This window comes from Eulemur rufifrons, unplaced genomic scaffold (genome assembly GCF_041146395.1).
Source record: "Eulemur rufifrons isolate Redbay unplaced genomic scaffold, OSU_ERuf_1 scaffold_282, whole genome shotgun sequence".
NCBI lineage: Eukaryota > Metazoa > Chordata > Mammalia > Primates > Lemuridae > Eulemur > Eulemur rufifrons.
Window position 1 is genome coordinate 77501 of NW_027183064.1, and position 20000 is coordinate 97500.

The window sequence follows — 20000 nt, forward strand, 5'->3', positions numbered from 1 at the left end:
GCCGGGAACGAGGACGACAACCACCGCTCGGTTTCGGGCACCTTGGAGAACAACCCGGTGCGCTCCGGGGGCACCACAAAAGGGCCACACAGACCCAGCAGCCGCGCGCCAAACGGGGCGCGCGACCGGGCGGGCGGCACGGCCCCGCACCCGTCCGTCGCGGGCAGGGGGGACCCCGGCCAGGCAACAGCCACACAGGGCGAGCGAGGGCTGCCCGCTGCGTCAAGAGGACTCACGACCCCCCGCCAACGCCACGAGGCCGAGGGCGGGGCGACCGCGGTCGGGCCGGATAGTCTCGCACCCGCGCCTCCCACGCACCGCCCACAGGCGGGGAAGGAGAGGTGAGGTGCCCGCGGGCAGAACGAGAAGAGCGGCCACCATTCACCATGAATGGACCGTCCCTCGCCTGGCACGCGGCTCAAGGCCCGGGAGAGCGCGACGTCACCACATCGATCAGGCCCCGAGGACGGGGAGGGTTGGGGGAGGTCAGTCAGACCGGCGAGGACAGCGATCGGAGGAGCCCGCTTCAGCCTCGCCAGCCCCGCCTCCCAAGCACAACCCAAAGACGAGGACCGCCTGACACGCAACGGCACAGAGCCAGCGGGGTAAGGGGGAAGGTTGCCGCAAACCTCCCCCCCTCCCCCGGGTGCCGTCTCTCGAGGGGACAAGAGACCAACGCGAGAGGCGGGCACCACCGTCGGGACACTCCGACGCCCTAGAGCCGGCGCGCGGGCCCAGGCGGTCAGCTCAAAGGGAACAGGGCAGGGCGCTGGATCCCCAGGAACCCAGAACCCTGTCCGCGTGCGGAGGCCCAACCCCTCCAGCGACAGTCGCCGAAGGACAGCGTGTCAGTACTAACCTGCAGGCGGAAGATGACGATATGAGGTGATCAAAAACACCGCGCAGGAAGACGGGGACCGAGCCACTTGAACACGCCTGCCCCCACGACACTCGACACGGCCACCTGTCCCCAGCAGGTCCCCAGCGCCAGCAGACAAGGGGCACTCAGGGACATCTGGTCGGCCCCCGTGGCGTAGAGGGCCAGGGAGGCCCTCACCGTCCACGCGCGCCACCCAGGGCCCAGCACGGGGACTTGTGGAGGAGAAAACATCGGGACGGGACCGCCACGGCCCACGAGCGGCCGCGGGCCGACAGGGGTCGCCCTCGCCGGCCACCCAGGGCCACCCAGGGCCCGGTCCCCGGCCCCAGCACGGGGACTTGTGGAGGAGAAAACATCGGGACGGGACCGCCGCGGCCCACGAGCGCCCGCGGGCCCACAGGGGTCGCCCTCGCCGGCCACCCGCGCCACCCAGGGCCACCCAGGGCCCGGTCCCCGGCCCCAGTCCCCGGCCCCAGCACGGGGACTTGTGGAGGAGAAAACATCGGGACGGGACCGCCGCGGCCCACGAGCGCCCGCGGGCCGACAGGGGTCGCCCTCGCCGGCCACCCGCGCCACCCAGGGCCCGGTCCGCGCCCCCAGAGTAGGACTCGGAAGAAGCCACGGACGACTGGGTGCCACTCACAGGGCTGTCCCTGCCTCCTGAGCGGGAACCAGGGAAAATGGGTGGGAAAGGCGAGGCCGAGGGAGAGGGACACGCATGCACGGGACGGCGGCCGGTCGCCGGACACCCCCCTCTCCCGCCCGCGTGTGCCGTCTCCTTCCTGTCCCCGCGGGGTGGGTCGGGTCTCCAAAGCGGCCACAGCGTGCTGGTCGACCTGCCCGGGCAGCCCCGCAAGCCGCCTGGCTGGCTGAGCCTGGAAGCGCGGCGACAACGTCCTCCCGCCACACAGCCCTGCAGGCCCAAGCTCTGCCTCCCAGATGTCCCAGCCGGCGTCCCGGCACGAACCAGATGGCCCCGCGAAGGCTGCTTGCTTCCCGGAACTCAGCCTCGCTCGCATCGGGGACTGTCCCCTGCTTTGCCTGCTGCACCGAAGATTCAGAGGACAAGAGACTTGTAGAAAAGCGGCCGCCAGGTGGAGCCCGACCACAACCGGCGCCAGCCACCAGAGGTCTGCTGCAAAACACGGGGCAACCCTCTGGAGCCCATCATTTCAGAGTCCAGAAGGTCCCCCGGGGGCATCAAACACAGTCCCCCTACTCCCCACGGAAGCCATCGAAAAATGACGGGTCAGTCTAGGGCCACGCCACCCTGAACGCGCCCAATCTCGTCTGATCTTGGAAGCTAAGCAGGCCCCGGCCTGGCTAGCACTGGGATCAAAGAAAGGATGGGTCGGCCCGACCACCGACATCGTCCACCAAACCCGTCTCTGCACAGACCACAACATAGCCGAGAGACAGACAGGCAGAAACAGAAAGAGAGAAAGGGAGAGAAAGGAAAAGAACAGAAAGAAAAGAGACGGAGAAACAGAGAGAGAAAGTCAGAAAGAAGAAAACAGTAAATAAGAAAAGACAGGAAGAGGGCACGGGGAAGAAAGAAAAAGGAAGGGAGGAAGGAGATAGGAAACACAGAAAGACAGAAGGAAAGAAGAAATAAGGAAAGAAAAGACAGGCAGAAAGAAAGAGAATGAGAAAAAGGAAGGAAGGATGGAAGCAGAAAGAAAGAAGAAAGAAAGAAAGACAGACAGAGACAGAAGGAGGGAAAGAAAGAAAAGAAAAAGAAAGGAAATTAAGAGAGAAAAAGAAAGAGCACGGAAAGATGGAAAGAGAAAAAGATAGAGAGAAGGAAGGAGAGAGACAGTATAGAAAGAGACAGAAAGGAAGAAGGAAGGAGAGAGAAAGGAGAGAATGAGAAAGAAAGAAGGTAGGAAAGTAGAAAGGGGGAAGAAAGATGGAAAAAACAGAGATAGAAACACAGGATAACAGGAGAAAGGAAGAGAGGAAAGAAATACGGAAGGAAGGAAGGCAGGCAGGCAGGAAGGAAGACAGGAAGACTGAAAGAAGGAAAGAACAAAGAAGTAAAGAAAAGGCAGAAGGAGGAAGAGAAAGAAAGAAAGGGGGGGGGGGAGAGATGATAGGATGAGAAAACCTTTCTGTCGTGGAATCATAAAACCCCTTCCTATCTTAGGATCATGAAACCCAGGGTGGAACTATGATACACTTCACATTCTCAGAGCACGCCGGCTGGTGAAACAAAGAAAGAAGTCAGGGACAGAGAGAACACATTCACGGGGCCTGGCCGGGGGGCCAGGGTGGGGCGGCCCGAGGCTGTCGCCAGAGCCATCTCTGTGGCAGGACGTCGCAACACGCCTACCGGATTTTCCCATAACGCTCGCCCGCCGCCAGGTGACCCCCGTCATCCACCGATCCAAGTGTCAGCCTGGAAAGGACGGGCTCCCTCGTGGGGGAGGGAGCGTGGGGGCGGGAGTGGGTACACACTGGGTCGCAGGCCTCCTCCCGGCCCCTCTCGGACCACGTCTCTCAGCCCTCGGGCACACTCCCCACCACTAGTCGACCAGAGAGCCCCCGGGGGCGGGGGGCCGGAGGGGGGCGTCCACGGCAGGGAGAGAGGACAGGGACCCATCGGCCCGTGCTAGATGCCACGGGTGGAGGCAGGACCTGCTGAAGACACACGAACAGTACGGAGAGGTTCAGAGCGGGGCCTAGGCGCAGCCACTCACGATGATCTCACAGTTGGACTATCTGTCACGGTGGACCGAAGCGCATGAAGTGGGCGCTCCCGGAAACGGCGTGTGTGTGTGTGTGTGTGTGTGTGTGCGCGCGCGTGTGCCTGTGTGTGGGAGGGAGAGAGAGAGAGAGAGAGAGAGAGATGGGAGAAGACGGTCGGTACATTCACTCACTCCTGTACCCGGGCCAGTCGTTTCTCCCGAAGGACAGAAATCCATAAAACACCCACGTCTAAAGAGTGTTTACACAGAGCTAACCCTAGGTCGAATCAGTCTGGAGTCGAGTGCGGGGAATCCTATGGTCCCAAACTGGGACTCCAGTCCCGGCCCCATAGCAAAAGGGGGTCATTTCTCAGAAAACGCACGCACACAGAATCGGGTAACGTTTATACAATTTTATACCGTGGTAGTGACTTCCTTCCCCGCCCCCGTGTTCTTAGGATCGGTCTCACTACATAGTACTTTTTTTTTTTTTTTCTGAGCTTTATTTTATTTTATTTTATTTTACTGTCATTTCGTTAGAGATGATGGGGAGGGGTGGCGGGGGAGCAGGGCATAGTTCACTCACTGGAAGCCTCAAACTCCTGGGCTCCAGCGATCCTCCTTCCTCAGCCTCCCAAATCGCTGGGGCTACAGGCGTGTGCCACCATGCCCGGCTAATTTTTTTCTATTTTTGGTAGAGACGGGGGTCTTGCTTTTGCCGAGGCAGGTCTCGAACTCCTGACCTCAAGCGGTCGGTCCTCCTCCCCGCCTTGGCCTAGGATTACAGGCGTGAGTCACCAAGCCTGGCCTGGATCGGTTTTTAATAGGTAAGGTCTACGAGACATCCCAGTCCAAACATCGATTCGGTGGGTCTCTACAGGACTCCGGGCGGAGATCCGATCTGGGGTTTACAACGTGGAGAATTAAGGCCTGGCTAGCAAAGAGCCCAGTGACTGAAGAGGGACGATGCTCGTCAGTCGTACAGAGCCTGAAAAGATGCAACACGGGGAAACGTTTCCAGGTTCCTCTCAGAAGAGGATGTCAGATGAGATGCCGAAACGAAAAGAATGGGTTCAAGCCAAAAGGAAAAATAGATAAATAAGTCAATAAATAAAACTACGGGAGACAGCCAGGAGACACTGTTTCCTCAGAAATGGCTAGGAAGCCTCCCAGGATAACCTGGATAGCAGCATATGTTCCTCCTCCTCCTCCGGCTCCCTCTCTTGTGTTCGTGTTTGTTTTCTGTAAACGCCAAGATGGGGCAGGGGTGGGGGACACCACGCCGGGTGGGCGAGCAGATCACCCTTCCCACCACAGGAGGGAGCACACACACACACACACACACCCACCCACCCACCCCAGGTCATCACTCTGTAGTTCCGCGTGAGTGAGGTGAGGCCCGGAACGGTGCTAGTAGCTTTCCAAGTGGTCAAAAAGAATGCACAATAACTGGACCGAGGCCTGTCTGGACGCTGTAAAGGCCCACTTGAAAACTTATGCTTGCTCGCTAGGTGACCGATGTCCGCTTGACCTATGTCTGTAATTGGAAATACGTACCTTGCGGAGATAAAACAAAGCAATTAACTTGTAACTAAGTGTTTAAACTTTCCAGCTGCCTGTCGTAAAATTGATTGTGCTTGCTTAACGCCTGAAAGAATGTTCCTTAATTGGAGCTATCTGTTTCTGTAAACCTGCTCGCTTAAAGACTGTAACCGAAACGAAACGGGGGCCCGAGGCTGGTCCCGGACCACACAGCTGCGGAGTAGGTGGTATAGTGTTGTTTCAACCGCCGTGCCTAAAGTCACGGAGCTCTAGCTTAGGATAGTCTGAAACCTTCCTGCTTTTTTCGGCTCGGGGCCATTCTCTGTACCTGTACCCTAACAGGGCAGGGGGTGGTCGCTGGCCAGCTAATGTGGACTCATGACTTGGCTCAATTCGGTCTCTAGGTTGTCCTGTCTCGCACTCCGTACTATAACAGATGCCACACCGGTTCAACCCAGCTCTGAAGGAAAGAAATGCCGAGCGTTCCACTAGCCGGAGGAAGGCAAAACGCACCTCTGCCTTCCTCTGAGGGCACGTCTGAGTGAACGGGTCGTTCTCCCTGCCCGTCACCCCAAGCCCCTCATCCCGGACCCCACCACACCCGGCCTTGACCTCCTCGGCCCTGCCCACCAGGCCCCATCATGGCCTCTGGAGCCTGGGCTCTCTCTCTCTCCAGGCACTGGCACTGCCCCCCGCCCCCACCCCGGGACCTGAGATCCAGGGCCTCTGTCTCCCAGGCCTCCCAGCTGTCTTGACTTGCGGACTCAGTGCCTGCTCTGCCAGAGAGACCTCTTGCTGCGGGGTGGCTCTCAGTGGCTGCATCTCAGCGGTCTAACGTGTCCCCCACCATCCACGTGGCCGCCGGCGTCAGGCTTCGGTGCCGTAGTGCCACCCTGCCTCCCTTCCGGGGGAATCCCACGCTGCCTCAGGCCCATTATGACCTGGAAGAGGCTGCACCTGTGGGGTCTGCCCATTTCCACTACCCCCCCCCACACACGTCACCCCCCGGTCCCCCCATAGGGGTTAGGAAGAAGGCAACACTTTCTGGTACAAGGGTTGAACTGAAGGGGCGAGTGAGTGGCCACCTGGCAGGGGCATCGCAACAGATGGCTGAAGAAGTCAGCCGCCGAGTGCAGAAATGTCACGGAACTTGGGGTGCCACTGCCTTGCTGAGATAGGGCCAGGGCAGGCTTTAAAAGGCTAAAATTCTGCCTGCCTTTGGTACGTTAATACAGAACCCATGGTCCTTTCTAATTTTTGATTCCCGGAGAGGCAGGAAGTATTCCAAATGGCCACGCCATGGCTTTTCTAAATTGCCCACAAGGCCTTCTCCGACCCAGCGGGTCAGGGGTTTGCTTTGGTGTTACATCGTGGTAAAAGAGACATCCCACAGCAGTGACCATGTCCATCGACTCCGTCGGCGCTCTCAGGCTCGTAGTCCCACTTTTCAGACAAGCCTGGATGGCCACTCCGTGTCACTCTTTGCCAAATGCCAGCCACTCTCCTCCCCGCCCCGCATCCCCCATTTGGCCACCACAACTCTTCATCCCCAGGCGCCCTCCGGTAAAGTGTGCTCCTGTCTGTACACCTACTCCGTTGGGGGCGGGGGGGGGGGGGCGGGAGGTGGCACAAGAGGTGGCTGGTGGCCGGAGCAGGCCCGCCACCTTGAGTGTGTGGAACAGCGCTGAGGATTTCCTAAGGGAAGAAAGAGGGTGGGGAGAGCGAGAGAGCATCTCCTCCTCGTGAACCTCACAGATGATTGAGGACAAACAGGCCTGCACGGGGAGGGGGGGGGCAGGGAGGGTGCCGAGTCTGCACCAGAGAAAATGGCTTTGTGGGGGGGTGGGAGGGGAAGAGGGCAGAAAGATTTTCTGTCTTTTTAAAACTTCCCCCAGGCTTTTGGGAACTTGCAGCCCGGCCTGCATCCCTGAGGCACGTTAACTCTTTGGTTATAACTCCAGGTGGCCCCCAGGGTGGGCGGCCCACAGAGTTCAAGGGATTTCTTCTCAGCAGAGACGGGACCTTTAGAACAGCTAACTGCAGTAATTGCCTGAAGCTGAGAACCAACCCTCCCTCCTTTAAAAACCTCTGTATTTCTGCCTAGGCCTATGTTCACGAAATTTGGGGGTTTGAGACTGAGAAGCTCTACCCTATTTATTTCCTCCTTTGTCAGCAAAGTAGACTCTCTGTTTTCTTACTCCTCATACCGCTTGTCCTCGTTATTCGGCCTCGTGGACAAGCAGCTGAGCTTTCGGTCACAAGTCCACACCCCAGGGTGGAGGGGTCCAATCCACCCCTGTCCAGACCTGGGCCCTTCCTGCCTCCCTCTCGAGACGATCTGTTTGGCAGCCCAGCCGCCTTGGACTGGGCCACAAGGAGGACACAAAGTAAAGACCCAGCCCCCCCGCCCCCCCCCCCCACACACACACACACGGCAGTGGCGGTGGGTGGCAGTTCTCCAAGGGTTTGGGGCTTTTCCTGAGGCAGGAGACGGAGGGGACTGATTTCTTTAGAGCTCCGTCCCCTCCCCCATGCGCTGTGCCGCCTGGAAGCGGCAGCTCGCGGGGCGGGGTCGGGGCTGAAAGCGGCTCCGCCCGAGAGAAGCCCGAGGCGGCTACGTGCAAGCGCGCATGCGCAGTCAGCTCGCGGGGCGGGGTCGCGGCTGAAAGCGGCTCCGCCCGAGAGAAGCCCGAGGCGGCTACGTGCGAGCGCGCATGCGCAGTCAGCGCAGTGAGTGGAGGAGGGGTGGAAAACGGCGGAAGGGCTCCGCCGGGGGCCCGGCCATCTGTGCGGCCAGGCTAGGGGTTTGCCTCTTGGGCCGGGAGCTCGTACCCCGCCCCCAGCCCGCAGGCAATCCCGAGGGGCAGAAGCACGACTTGCTGGGCACCTCCTCGGGCGAAGCGGTCGCGGTGGCTGGGTTACGTGGGGCCCAGACGAGTCTCTGGTTCTGGGAGCGGCACCTCCCCCACGCGCCTCTCCTCTTGGGCCTTCACCCCTCCCCCCCCCCCCCCCCCCGCTCCGGCCCCAGGGGATGGGAGGAGTGGGGGGCAGGGAGACGACCTCAGGGAGGAGCCAGACCAACTGAATGAAAGCTTTTCATGAACTCGTGTGTCTTTGCCAGGGAAACACCATTTCTGGAGTCTATGAACTAAAATAAAATCTTAAGCCGCCCCCCGCCCGCCACCGCCAGCTGACCCGTCCCGTGGTTGGCCCAGGGAACCCTAGAAAAACCCTTAAACCTGAGCTGCTGCCCCGCAAGGACAGGGGAAGTCAGACACCCCTCCCTGATGGAGTCAGATTTTATAACAATGAGATACTGAATGTCCGACGGGCCTAAGGCCAGGCAAGACAAAGCTTAACGCATATCTAGCAGGCCAACCGTTTACTGAACTACAGGGCACTTGAGTTTTGGGTAAACTGTCCAGTGGCTTGTCTGTGATTAGCAGACCTCCTTACCTTAACTGAAAACATGATGCAAAGCCTTTAGGCAGAGGTTCATTTATGTCATCAATTGCAAATCAAAGAATCTTTAAACCCAGCTGTAAACCTGTAAACACCGCACCCTCCCTCCCCCGCCCCCCCCCAACTGCCAGATGTCCTGCCTTTTCAGCCCAGACCAATGTACCCCTTCCATGTTTTGATTTGTGATTTTACATGTAATTCCTGTCTCCCTAAAATGTATGAAGCCAAACTGTAACCCACCCCACCACAATGGGTCCGCTTGCTCAAGGCTTCTTGGGCGTAGCTCTCTGGGCCATGATCACGGCCGTTGGGCTCAGAATAAAACTCTTTAAATTATTTTGCAGTGATTTGGGGTTCTTTTCCATGGACGAGTCAATCGTGTTCACATTATTTTAGCCTTGGGAGCTTTTTCTTTTCTATTATGTCTGATCCTGATCGCTAGCCAGGTATTCATTCATATTTTTGGTTGGTGGTGGTGCTCAAGCTCGTCTTTGTACATCCCAGATTGGCGTAAGCCACCGTGAATATGTTTTACACCTTCCAAGAGCTAGCGCTTATTGCCGTATCATAACCAGGGCTCGCAGCAATTTTTCTTTTTTTTTTTTTAAAGCTGCTTCCACTTTCCACCTAGGTATACATACGAGTATCCCCTTTAAATGAATGCTTGCATCGAGGAACCAGGAAGTGGTTTTTGTTGTTGTTGCTGTTGTTGTTTTCCCCCAGTCATTTATCTGCTCCTCAACCCTCATTATTTATCACACACACACACACACACACACACCCCCACCCCATCTCTGTAGAAAAGCTCACGGAGATTGTTCATCCACCGCGTGCTTTCTGTTGACAGTATCTGAGACGATAAGGAGCACCATGCATTCTGTTCTAAGAGAAAAATTGCATATATCAGTATGATTATATTTTACTTCTTGTGTGAATTTAGTGGATCTCATAAAAGCTGATCTTGATTTTCACAGCAGAGAAAAGTGGGCTTCTGTTTTGGTTTTGTTTTTGTTTTTCTGGAGGGGTGGTGTCTTCACATAAGTGATCATCTTTACAAGTATGCTATATGCGAGAAATTTCAGAAAGCTGCAAAGAGTGACTTGTTGACAATGCTTGCATTGAATGATGTATCTGAATCTGTGAATCGAAGGGGTCAGCATCTGACCAGAAAGCACTGTTAGAAGAAGAGGGGTTTCGGGTCTTTTCCTAAATTGTATCTGCCTAAGGCGGAAAATATTTCTGTTTCCCTATGACATGGTATTTTCCTCACAAGCAGTGTTAATGGCTCCATATGTCTCTAGACTGGCTGCAGAGCAGAGACTCCATGGTCTCCACTACTTGACTCTGTCTGTCCAAGAATGGCCTCCACAGCTCTCCTCTGTGAGATATCCACTCTCAGAGGTGGCACGGTATGGTGGGTAGGGGGATATGCTGGATTTTGAAAACTCAGAGTTTGAACTCCAGTGCTTTATTTCTTAGCAACATGAACTTTGTCAGATCACATCACCCTGCTGAAGCCCAGTCACCTAAAGGGTAGAAAATGCAATGGATAGATTGACGCTTCTCTTCTCTTCTCCTCTCTTCTTTCTCTCTTTCTTTCTTTCCTTGTGTCTTCCTGTCTCTGTCTCTCTCTCTCTCTCTCTCTCTCTCTCTCTTTCTTTTTGTCTTTTTCTTTTTTTTCTTTTGACGGGCCCTCACTCTGTTTCCCAGACTAAAGTGCAGTAGCATCATCATAGATCACTGCAACTTCAAACTCTTGGCCTCAAGCGATCCTTTCCCCCTAGGCTTCCCAAAGTGCTAGGATGCAGTTTTATTTTTATCTGTGACACCATGGGAGGAAATATCTTTTAGGGTCATAGGGTCAGAAATTTAGATCTCTTCTTTGAACTCATGGTAGCGGCTAACTGGGATTTTCAGTGTGTAAACGTAAGCCACTTGTAATTTCACCAGTACTCCCGTTACTTGTCATCTATTCAGGAGGTGAACTCTTCTTCCCCTACCATCTACTGTTCAAACGCGTTGGCCACAAGGATAATTTGAATATCAGATTCAGAGCACAAATAATTAAGGTCCTGTAGCGTTAATAAGTAAAAGGGGCCACACACAAACCTGTGGAAGTCTGTGTCCCTTCCAGTTTTTTTGTTTGTTTGTTTGTTTTTGGGCCCCCCCCCCCCCCGAGACTGAGTCTCACTCTGTTGCCCGGGCTAGAGTGAGTGCCGTGGCGTCAGCCTAGCTCACAGCAACCTCAAACTCCTGGGCTCAGTCGATCCTCCTGCCTCAGGCTCCCCAGGAGCTGGGACCACAGGCATGTGCCACCATGCCCGGCTAATTTTTTTCTATATATTTTTAGTTGTCTGGACAATTTCTTTCTATATTTTTAGTAGAGACGGGGGCGGGGGGTCTCACTCTCGCTCGGGCTGGTCTCGAACTCCTGACTTTGAGCGATCCTCCCGCCTCGGCCTCCCAGAGTGCTAAGTTTACAGGCCTGAGCCAACGCATCCGGCCTGTGTCCATTCTTTAATGTTGTGTGTTGCTCAGTTATGAAAAGGCAAGGGAACATAAAATCCGAGTTTTAGGGATGACTTATAGGCTCAGTATTCTTTTTTTTTTTTTTTTTTTTTTGCCTCCTCTAAGCCTATGTGAATATCAAGGAGGGTAAAAAATTCAGTGTTCTCAGTTCAGTGCCCAACCAACCTCTGTTTCCAGAGTAAAAATTGAGCATCCTATTACACCTTTATTTCCCTTTGGTATGCTAAGGCCCAACTCGGCAGAGAGGTCACTGTTTATTCTCTTGGCTAAGATCACATGTGCCATAGTCTGTCTGCTTTGTCTCCTTTAGGGGTAATCATCCAATCTTACCCGGGCCCCTCACATCCTCGTGACAATAGGCCTCCTTGGTTTACTGAAATAGAAAAGACCGGCTCATCAGCAATGTTTGATCGGTTGCTTCAGAAACAAATGTTGTTCTGCTTTCTTTACTATGTTTTTTTTTTTTTTTTCCTTCTTTCTTCCGTCAGACCCAATCCGATATAGGTGGGAGAGAAGGTAACCGGAGCCTCTTGAAAAACCGAAGTGAACCAAAGCGAGCTCACAGATTCAGATAGAAATCAGGAGGAAGAAAAATTGAGAGATAACATGGATTTTCTGTCTAGCGGGTGTTCTCACACTTCAATTTTACCAGAAGCGTTAGGTAGGATGACGATGACGATAATTGTGACAAACACTATTCTCATTGGACAGATAAGGAGGCAGGCTCAGAGTGACGAGTAACCTGGGCCTAAATAGATCGCTAAGAAGCATCATAGTGTGTTCCTTGGTTACGCTGTTTTGTGAAGCTCAAAAAGTTTGGGGTGCGCGTGCGCGTGCGTCCATGTGCGTACGCAATCATAGGTGTTCTAGTAAAACGGATATGAGGTAGGATTTCCCATACCTTCAATGATTTCATGTCCTGCAGGAACATAATGTTCCGGGATCAGGTTTTTATTCTGCCTTCTGTGCCACATGCTCAACATGCCTGTGACTTTACAGCCGAGACTTGCTCAGGGGGAGCCCATTCTCATCTTTTGGGAGGTTCTGCTAATCTTTAAAAGACAAGGACATAGGAAGATGATCCTATAACAACGACTGTGACCACGATTAAAGGCTTACTGTTTACCACGCGTGCTTCTGTGGGCTTTGCCTGCATTTGCTTTTTCACTCTGCACAATATCCCTGTGGGGTAGGCACCATGATTTCTGCATTTGCAGATGAAGAGGCTGAGGCTCAAGAGGATGTATGACTCGCCAAGTTACCAAACACGGAGTGTCGTCCAGGTAGCCAGTCCAGGCCCCCCGGCTCTGCAGCCACTCTGCAATGCTGATTCTGAGCCTGACCGTTTCATCACTGGTGGCTCCCTGAGAACCTTGACTCGGCCCCCTTCCTCAGTTCACTTGGGAAACATATTCATGTGTGTGTATTTCTCTCCTTCCCTCTCCCACCCCCCCCCCCGTTTTAGTTTTTATTATTTTGAAAAGTGCATAGAACGATAAAAACTTTAAAAGTAGGAAAAAGCTTACGGAACACATAAGGACACAGAGAAAGAAAATATCTGTGTACAACAGTGCAACGCATTTGTGTTTTAAGTCGTGGTGTTGCAAAAGAGTCCAAAAGTTTAAAAGAAAGAAAGAAAAACAAACAAACAAACAAACAAAAAAAAAAAAGCCAAACCACCATGGAAAAGTTTATGAAGTGAAAACACTTACAGTAAGCTAAGGTTAATGTATTATTGAAGAAAGAAATTTCTAAAGGTAAATGTCGTGTGGCCTAAGTGTCCAGGGTTTATGAAAACCTACAGTAAGTAATGTCCTAGGCCTTCACATTCACTCACCACTCACCGCCAACTCACAGACTCACCCAGAGCAACCTCCCGCCCGCCCTGCAAGCTCCATTCACCGTAAGTGCCCTGGCCAGGTGTCCCACTGCACAGAAACCTATTAGACTGCATTTCTTCCCATTACTATCAGTAGTTGTACATTTCTTAGGACTGTAGGCCTACGATACACCTCCAGGCATAGTTAGGGGTTGGGAAGAGGAGGGAAGAGGCCATTCTTCATTTATTTTTTTTTTTTTTTTTGTTGAGACAGAGTCTCACTTTGTTGCCCAGGCTAGAGTGAGTGCCGTGGCGTAGCTCACAGCAACCTCAAACTCCTGGGCTTAAGCGATCCTACTGCCTCAGCCTCCCGAGTAGCTGGGACTACAGGCATGCGCCACTATGCCCGGCTAATTTTTCTATATAGATTTTTAGGTGTCCATATAATGTCTTTCTATTTTTAGTAGAGACGGGGTCTCGCTCAGGCTGGTCTCGAACTCCTGACCTTGAGCAATCCACCCGCCTCGGCCTCCCAGAGTGCTAGGATTACAGGCGTGAGCCACCACGCCCGGCCCATTCTTCATTTATTAATTGGGTAGCATGGGGGCAGGGGAGGCAGTTTCCTCCTTCTCCCCCTCTTGTTTTTCTTTATTCCTCTCCCAGTTCCCCCTTCCATCGTCTCGATGGATTTGGATGAGACGTAGACATTTTCTACGTCAGGCCTTAATCATACCGAGGGAGCAGGAGAAAAGTAAGCCGCCTACCATGACACGATGGAATGGAAGTTTGTCAGCCATTGACTGCTGTGGCATTCCGACATTTAGTGTCTTCAGGACATTCTATATTTCTGCTATCCCACTAGAATATATCTCCTCGATCACTACTGTGTGGCCACATCCCAGCTGTTTCGTGAGCCACCCTCAATGTTCGTGACGATGTAGTGTGGGGACTCCCTCCGTCTGGTGCCTTAAACTCGCACATTTGGGGTTTTGTATCAGGATAGCAAAGCGATCACCTTTAAATAACCTGGCTGGCCATGGTGGCTCATGCCCGTGATCCCGGCAACTTGGGAGGCAGAGACGGGAGCGTGACTTGAGCCCAGCAGCTGGAGACCAGCCTGGGTAACACGATGAGACCTCATCTCTACCAACAAAAAAAAAAAAAAGAAAAATTATGGCGGGTGTGGCAGCATTTGCCTATAGTCCCAGCTACTCAGAAGGCTGAGGCAGAGAGGATCACTTAAGCCCTGGATTTGGAGCTTGCTGTGAGCTACAATCAGGCCAAGGCGGCCTGGGAGAGGACAGAGTGAAAGAAATCCTGTCTCAAAAAAAAAAAAGAAAAGAAAAGAAAAGAAAAGAAAGAAAACAAGACCGATAACACAACACAACTTAGAAGACTTGGTGTTACCGAAAGCTCGGCCACTTGCCCACGAGGCCGAATAACGAGGACAAGCTGTTTGAGGAGGAAGGAAAGAGAGAGTCTATTTTGCCGGTAAAGGAGAAAATAGGGTAGACCTTCCCATCTCAAGCCTCCGAATTTCCCGGAACATAGGGCTAGGCAGAAATACAGAGCTTTTAATGAGGGGGGGAGGGGTTCTCAGCTTTAGCGTTGATTGTGGTTAATTATTTCAATCGTCCAGGCTCTGCCAAAAACAAAGCCTGTGAACTCTGCCGGCCGCCCACCTGGGGGGGGGGGCGGGGCAGGGGACCACTTGGGAGTTTTAAGAAAAGATTTAACCTGCCTTGGGGACATAGGCCAGACTACAAGCTCCCAAAAGTGGTGGTGGTGGTGGTGGTGGTGGTGGGGAGCGTAAAACGACAGAACGTCTTTCTGTCCTTTATTGGTTTCTCCTTTTTCCCCCCTAGGTGCCAAAAGACCTGAGACTGATGCCGAAAAGAAATAGGTACAGGCGCCCACGTGCACACACAAAGATATACGATCGAATACATCGTGTTGACAGTCGGGGAAACTGGAAGATGATGGGGAAGTATCACGAGCAACTTTGTATTTCTTCCAGGACAGGAAAATGGACACGAAGAGAAAAATTCATCGTTCTCGGCGTAGGATAAAAAGCCACATCTTGTTACTTAATATAATTCATTCTGTGATTTAAGTTTTTATACGATATGATATTCGATAAGCCTAAAACACAAGATAAAAGAGAAACAAACAAAAGGGAAAAAATAAAAATAAAAAAGACGACGGGCAGAGGCCTACGGTCCCGGGAGGAGGCAGAGAGCGGGAGGAGGGGCGCCTCCCGCAGACAACAGGGCGGGTGGGCGGAGACCCGCTAGAGGCTAGGGCTGCCCCGGGCGGGCCCAGAGCTGCGGGCCCGGGAAGAAGAGGGTGGGACCGTCCGGACCGTGCTCTCCTCCCCGCCCTCCACACCTCCCGGGAGTCAGCTCTTAAACTCCCAACGTCACCTGACTTTCCGGATCCCGAGGTCTGATCAAAGTGGCCGCTAGGTGACACCCAGCAACCGCTGCCGGTGTCATCCTGAAAAGAACGGACCCTATGACTGACGGGGGTGGGGCGCACAGTGGGTGGCCCGGCCAGCTCCCCTTCCTCCTCGGAGCGGATCGGATCATCTGGAACTTTATCCAGAGAGGAGAGAGTGCCCCTGGGTGTGTGCTAGAAGCCGGAGGGTTGGGGCAGGGACCTACCCAAGAGAGAAGTAGAGTACAGGGAGTTTCAGAGTTGACCCACTCACCATCTCGCCCTGGTCAATACAAGAGTGGCAATATCTGTCACCGTGGAATGAACACTTGGTACCGAAGACCTTTGTCTATGCTGGCCCCCCTATGCCTAGGGGGGGGCATGTGGCCAGAATCTGACATCCTAAACGTCTTCGTAGAAAGAATTTGGGGGTGGGGGTGGGGGAGAGAGACAGAAAAAGAAAAGAGAGGGGGAAAGAAATGGCTGCCACAAAACTATCAGAACAGAGAAGCGACCGATAGGGCCTATCTGGTTAAGTTCTTTCCCTACCCAGAGAACGACTTGACGTAGCTGACGTCACTGCAGTCAGGCCACGTTCCGGTGGACACAGAGAGTCAGGGATAGAATTTCACGCTCGGCACTGTCTCTCGGGACAGCGGGAAGGTGGAGGGTGGCTGAGGGTTCTATGCTCCTTTATCACACACCGTCAGGTAGGTCAGGTAAAATTGAGGACAGATTTCCAGTGTTTCGAGAAAGGAAGAGCACTCGTGCAGGCCATCTATCTGTACGTGGGAGAGTGTCCCCGAAAAGTGGCTTTCAGTGCCGGGATGTGCCTAGGCCAAGAAGGTACACGATCCTGAGTGAGAATGGTCCGTCCCATCGAGTCAGTCGGTAGGAGGCCACCGGGTCGAGACGGAACTGCCCCCCCACCCGCCCCCGCCCCCGCCCCCGCCCCCCAGAGCAGACAGACTCAGAATGGAGTCACTCGGTGCCAGTGCCCTGCCCGGGTGCCCCATCATTCAACCGAACTGGGAAACAGGTGGGCTTTCCGACCCTCGGGAGGGAGCTTCACCGGCGGGCGGACAGATCAGAAGGGGCCCGGCTCCCTTGAGCGGGCAGGCTGGGGACGGTCGGTGGGGTCTCTTGACAGGAGGCACCACGGAACCCTTGAGGCAATGTCGGGGGCACCTATGTTGCGGTCCAAAGCTAGCGTCTGAGAAGTCGTCCCGAAAGCATGATGGCGTCAACAAGTCCCCTCCGTTCAAGAAACGAGATTCATTTCTAGAGGAGGGCCACCCCCGCGGGAGGACCGTAGGCTTCCTGTGGACATTCTCTTCAAAAGGCAATTCACTCAGCGGAGTGAAAATCGGAAAAATCGCTGTCCTCTGACGCAGCTGCAGAGAAAAGATGGCACCAAAATCAATGAAACACACACACACACACACACACACACACAAACACACCTCCTCCCATCTGAACGAGCACTCCGGACGGTCACATAGGGAGAGCGACGGGCTCTCTTCCCCCCCCCTGTGGTTTTCTACCTTTTGTTGCGGTTTTTTCCCTCAGTGGATAGAGGAGGAGACACAGGGGGCTCAGCCGGCATGCGAGTGGGTTTATCATCCTCTGTGAGTATCAACACGCGACACCACCTAAGTGAAGGAACACACCGGTGTTTCATGTGATGTGGCTCAATGCCTGGCAGATACGAGCCTTTGCAGGCCTCCTCGTGATCGACAGGACGTCGCCTTGGACACGGACACATCTTGTCCCTCCCTCCCGAGGCGATAGGCGGTTCCGTACCTCCTCGGGGCCAGGGCACAGTCTGCCTAGGCACCTACAACACGTGTGGCAACAGCCTCGATGGCTCTGCCATGAGAACGAACTCCCGTGGCACGGGGGTGGGGTGGGGGGGGGTCGGGTGCTGAAGAATTCAGCTGAGTGAAGGAATGCCACGGGATTCAGAGTGCCATCGGTGGGCTGAGAGGCGAGCAGGGCGGGCTTTGAAAGGGTAACATTCTCCCTGCCTTCCGTCTGGCTGTGAATACAGAACGTACACGCCAGGCGGGGTGGCTCACGCCTGTAATCCTAGCACTCTGGGAGGTAGAGGCGGGTGGATCGCTCAAGGTCGGGAGTTCGAGACCAGCCTGAGCAAGAGCGAGACCCCCATCTCTACTAAAAATAGAAAGAAACTATATATCTAAAAATATATACAGAAACAGTATCTAAAAATATATACAGAAAAATATTAGCCGGGCACGGTGGCGCATGCCTGTAGTCCCAGGTACTCGGGAGGCTGGGGCAGTAGGATCGCTTGAGCCCAGGAGTTTGAGGTTGCTGTGAGCTAGGCTGACGCCACGGCACTCTAGTCTGGGCAACAGAGTGAGACTTTGTTTCAAAAAAAAAAAAAAAAATATATATATATATATATATATATATATAAAAATATATATACACACACACACACACACACACACACACGTATATCCAATTAGCTGGGCATGCTGGCACATGCCTGTAATCCCAGCTACTCGGGAGGCTGAGGCAGTCTGATCGCTTGAGCCCAGGAGTTTGAGATTGCTGTGAGCTAGGCTGACGCCATGGCACTCTAGCCAGGGCAACAGAACGAGAGACTCTGTCAGAAAGAAAAGAAGAGCGAGAGCGAGAGAGCGAGAGAAAGAAAGAAAGGAAGGGAGAGAAAGGAAAGAGAAGGAAGGGGGGGGGAGAGAGAGAGAGAGAGAGAGAGAGGAGAAAACTATTAAAAAATTCGGGACCAGATCCATCGGTCGGTACTCAGAAGCGTGACGATCGGGTGTTCCCGAGCACGTGTGAGATGTGTCTTCTCCCTGACGCCGCGTTTCCTCCACACACACATCACCCATCTGCCGTGGAAAAAAAGCAACAAAAAGAGAGAAAGAGATTAAGAAGGGAAAATGGAAACAGGGCAAAAGAGGAAGAAAGAAAGAAATTTCGAAAAAAAGAGACCAAAGTCACAGCGAGAAGGAAGAATACTGAGCCCAGAGCGACACCTAGTGACCACACCGTCACAAGCACCCTAGGGCCCCAATTCGCCAGAGACATCTGGTGGACCCCAGGGCAACATGTGGTCGACCCGGGGCCATGGCGTCTGCAGCCGATTCCCAGGCGGGCACACGAGCCCGGGGAAACTCATTCTCAGCGCGGGGAGGAGGGGAGGGGAAATAATAGCAAAGTCACACCAGATCCCTTTCTAGTTCATAAACGTGTTGATTGCGTGTTCACGCGCACGTGTGAGAAGGGCCTCCTGGTGTGTCGGCACGTCACCCGCGTGACGTGAAACCATGAATCCGGGGGGGGGGGAGCGGAAAGGCGGGCAGGAAAAGGCAAAGAGAGAATAGATAAAATGAAAGGACCAAAAAGAAAGTCACACAGCAGGGTAGGGGAGTGAGAGCAAGTCGAGAGACTGCAGACAGAAACTCCGAGAGGAGAGGAATGCTCCGGAGCGCCCCCTCGCCCCGCGCGAGAAGAATACCGATCGCAGGGTGACCCCTAGGGGCAGCGAGGCCAGAGAGACCAAATCCGTCCCGAAGCCTCCCTGTCAGGACGACAACCACAGACCAGACATCTGGTCAACCACCCAAGGACCAGACATCTGGTCAACCAGCGAACCCATGCGGAGGCCGCATGCAGCAGCGACATCTGCACGACCACTCAGGGTGCTCCCTGCCGGGAGGGTGTGTCTCTATGTGTGTGTGTCCGGGGGGGGGGGGGAGATTGCGATGAAAGTCACGCCAGGTCCCGGGATAGCTCGTGAGCGTGATAATTGCGTGTGTGTGGAGAAAAAAGGGGGCGGGGCGATAGGGAGTAAAGAAAGGAGGAGCGGGCGAGCGGAGGGGTGGGGAAGGAGAGGGAGTCGAGAAGCCCGCAACCGCAGCGCCCCCTGGCGGTGATCCCCCTCCATAGCATCGATGGGGCCAGCCCCGCAGAGACTAAGTGCGACGGGACATCTGGTCAACCCCAAGGACCATGGGATCCCGGCACGAAACCGGCGGAGGAGGAGGAGGAGGAGGAGGAGGAGGAGGAGGAGGAGGAGGAGGAGGAGGAGGAGGAGGAGGAGGAGCTAGGGGGCGGCGGGGGCGGGCTAGGCGGCGGAGGCGGGCTAGGCGGCGGCGGGCTAGGCGGCGTAGGAGGCGAGCTAGGCGGCGTCGGCGGCGGGCTAGGCGGCGGCGGAGGCGGGCTAGGCGTCGGCGGGCTAGGCGGCGGCGGAGGCGGGCTAGGCGTCGGCGGGCTAGGCGGCGGCGGCGGCGGGCTAGGCGGCGGCGGGCTAGGCGTCGGCGGCGGCGGGCTAGGCGGCGGCGGGCTAGGCGGCGGCGGAGGCGGGCTAGGCGTCGGCGGGCTAGGCGGCGGCGGAGGCGGGCTAGGCGTCGGCGGGCTAGGCGTCGGCGGGCTAGGCGGCGGCGGAGGCGGGCTAGGCGTCGGCGGGCTAGGCGGCGGTGGCGGCGGGCTAGGCGTCGGCGGGCTAGGCGGCGGCGGCGGCGGGCTAGGCGGCGGAGGCGGGCTAGGCGGCGGCGGGCTAGGCGGCGGAGGCGGGCTAGGCGGCGGCGGGCGGGGGGTGGTGGTGGAGGGGGAAAGAAAAATAAAAAATCCCACCTTCGGACACGTATTG

General features: G+C 55.0%; 1 pseudogene; it reads left to right on the forward strand.

Moving 5' to 3' along the window:
• Positions 1-18576: 18576 nt before the first annotated feature.
• LOC138380125 (small nucleolar RNA U13) lies at positions 18577-18668 on the forward strand (annotated as a pseudogene).
• The last annotated feature ends 1332 nt before the right edge of the window (positions 18669-20000 follow it).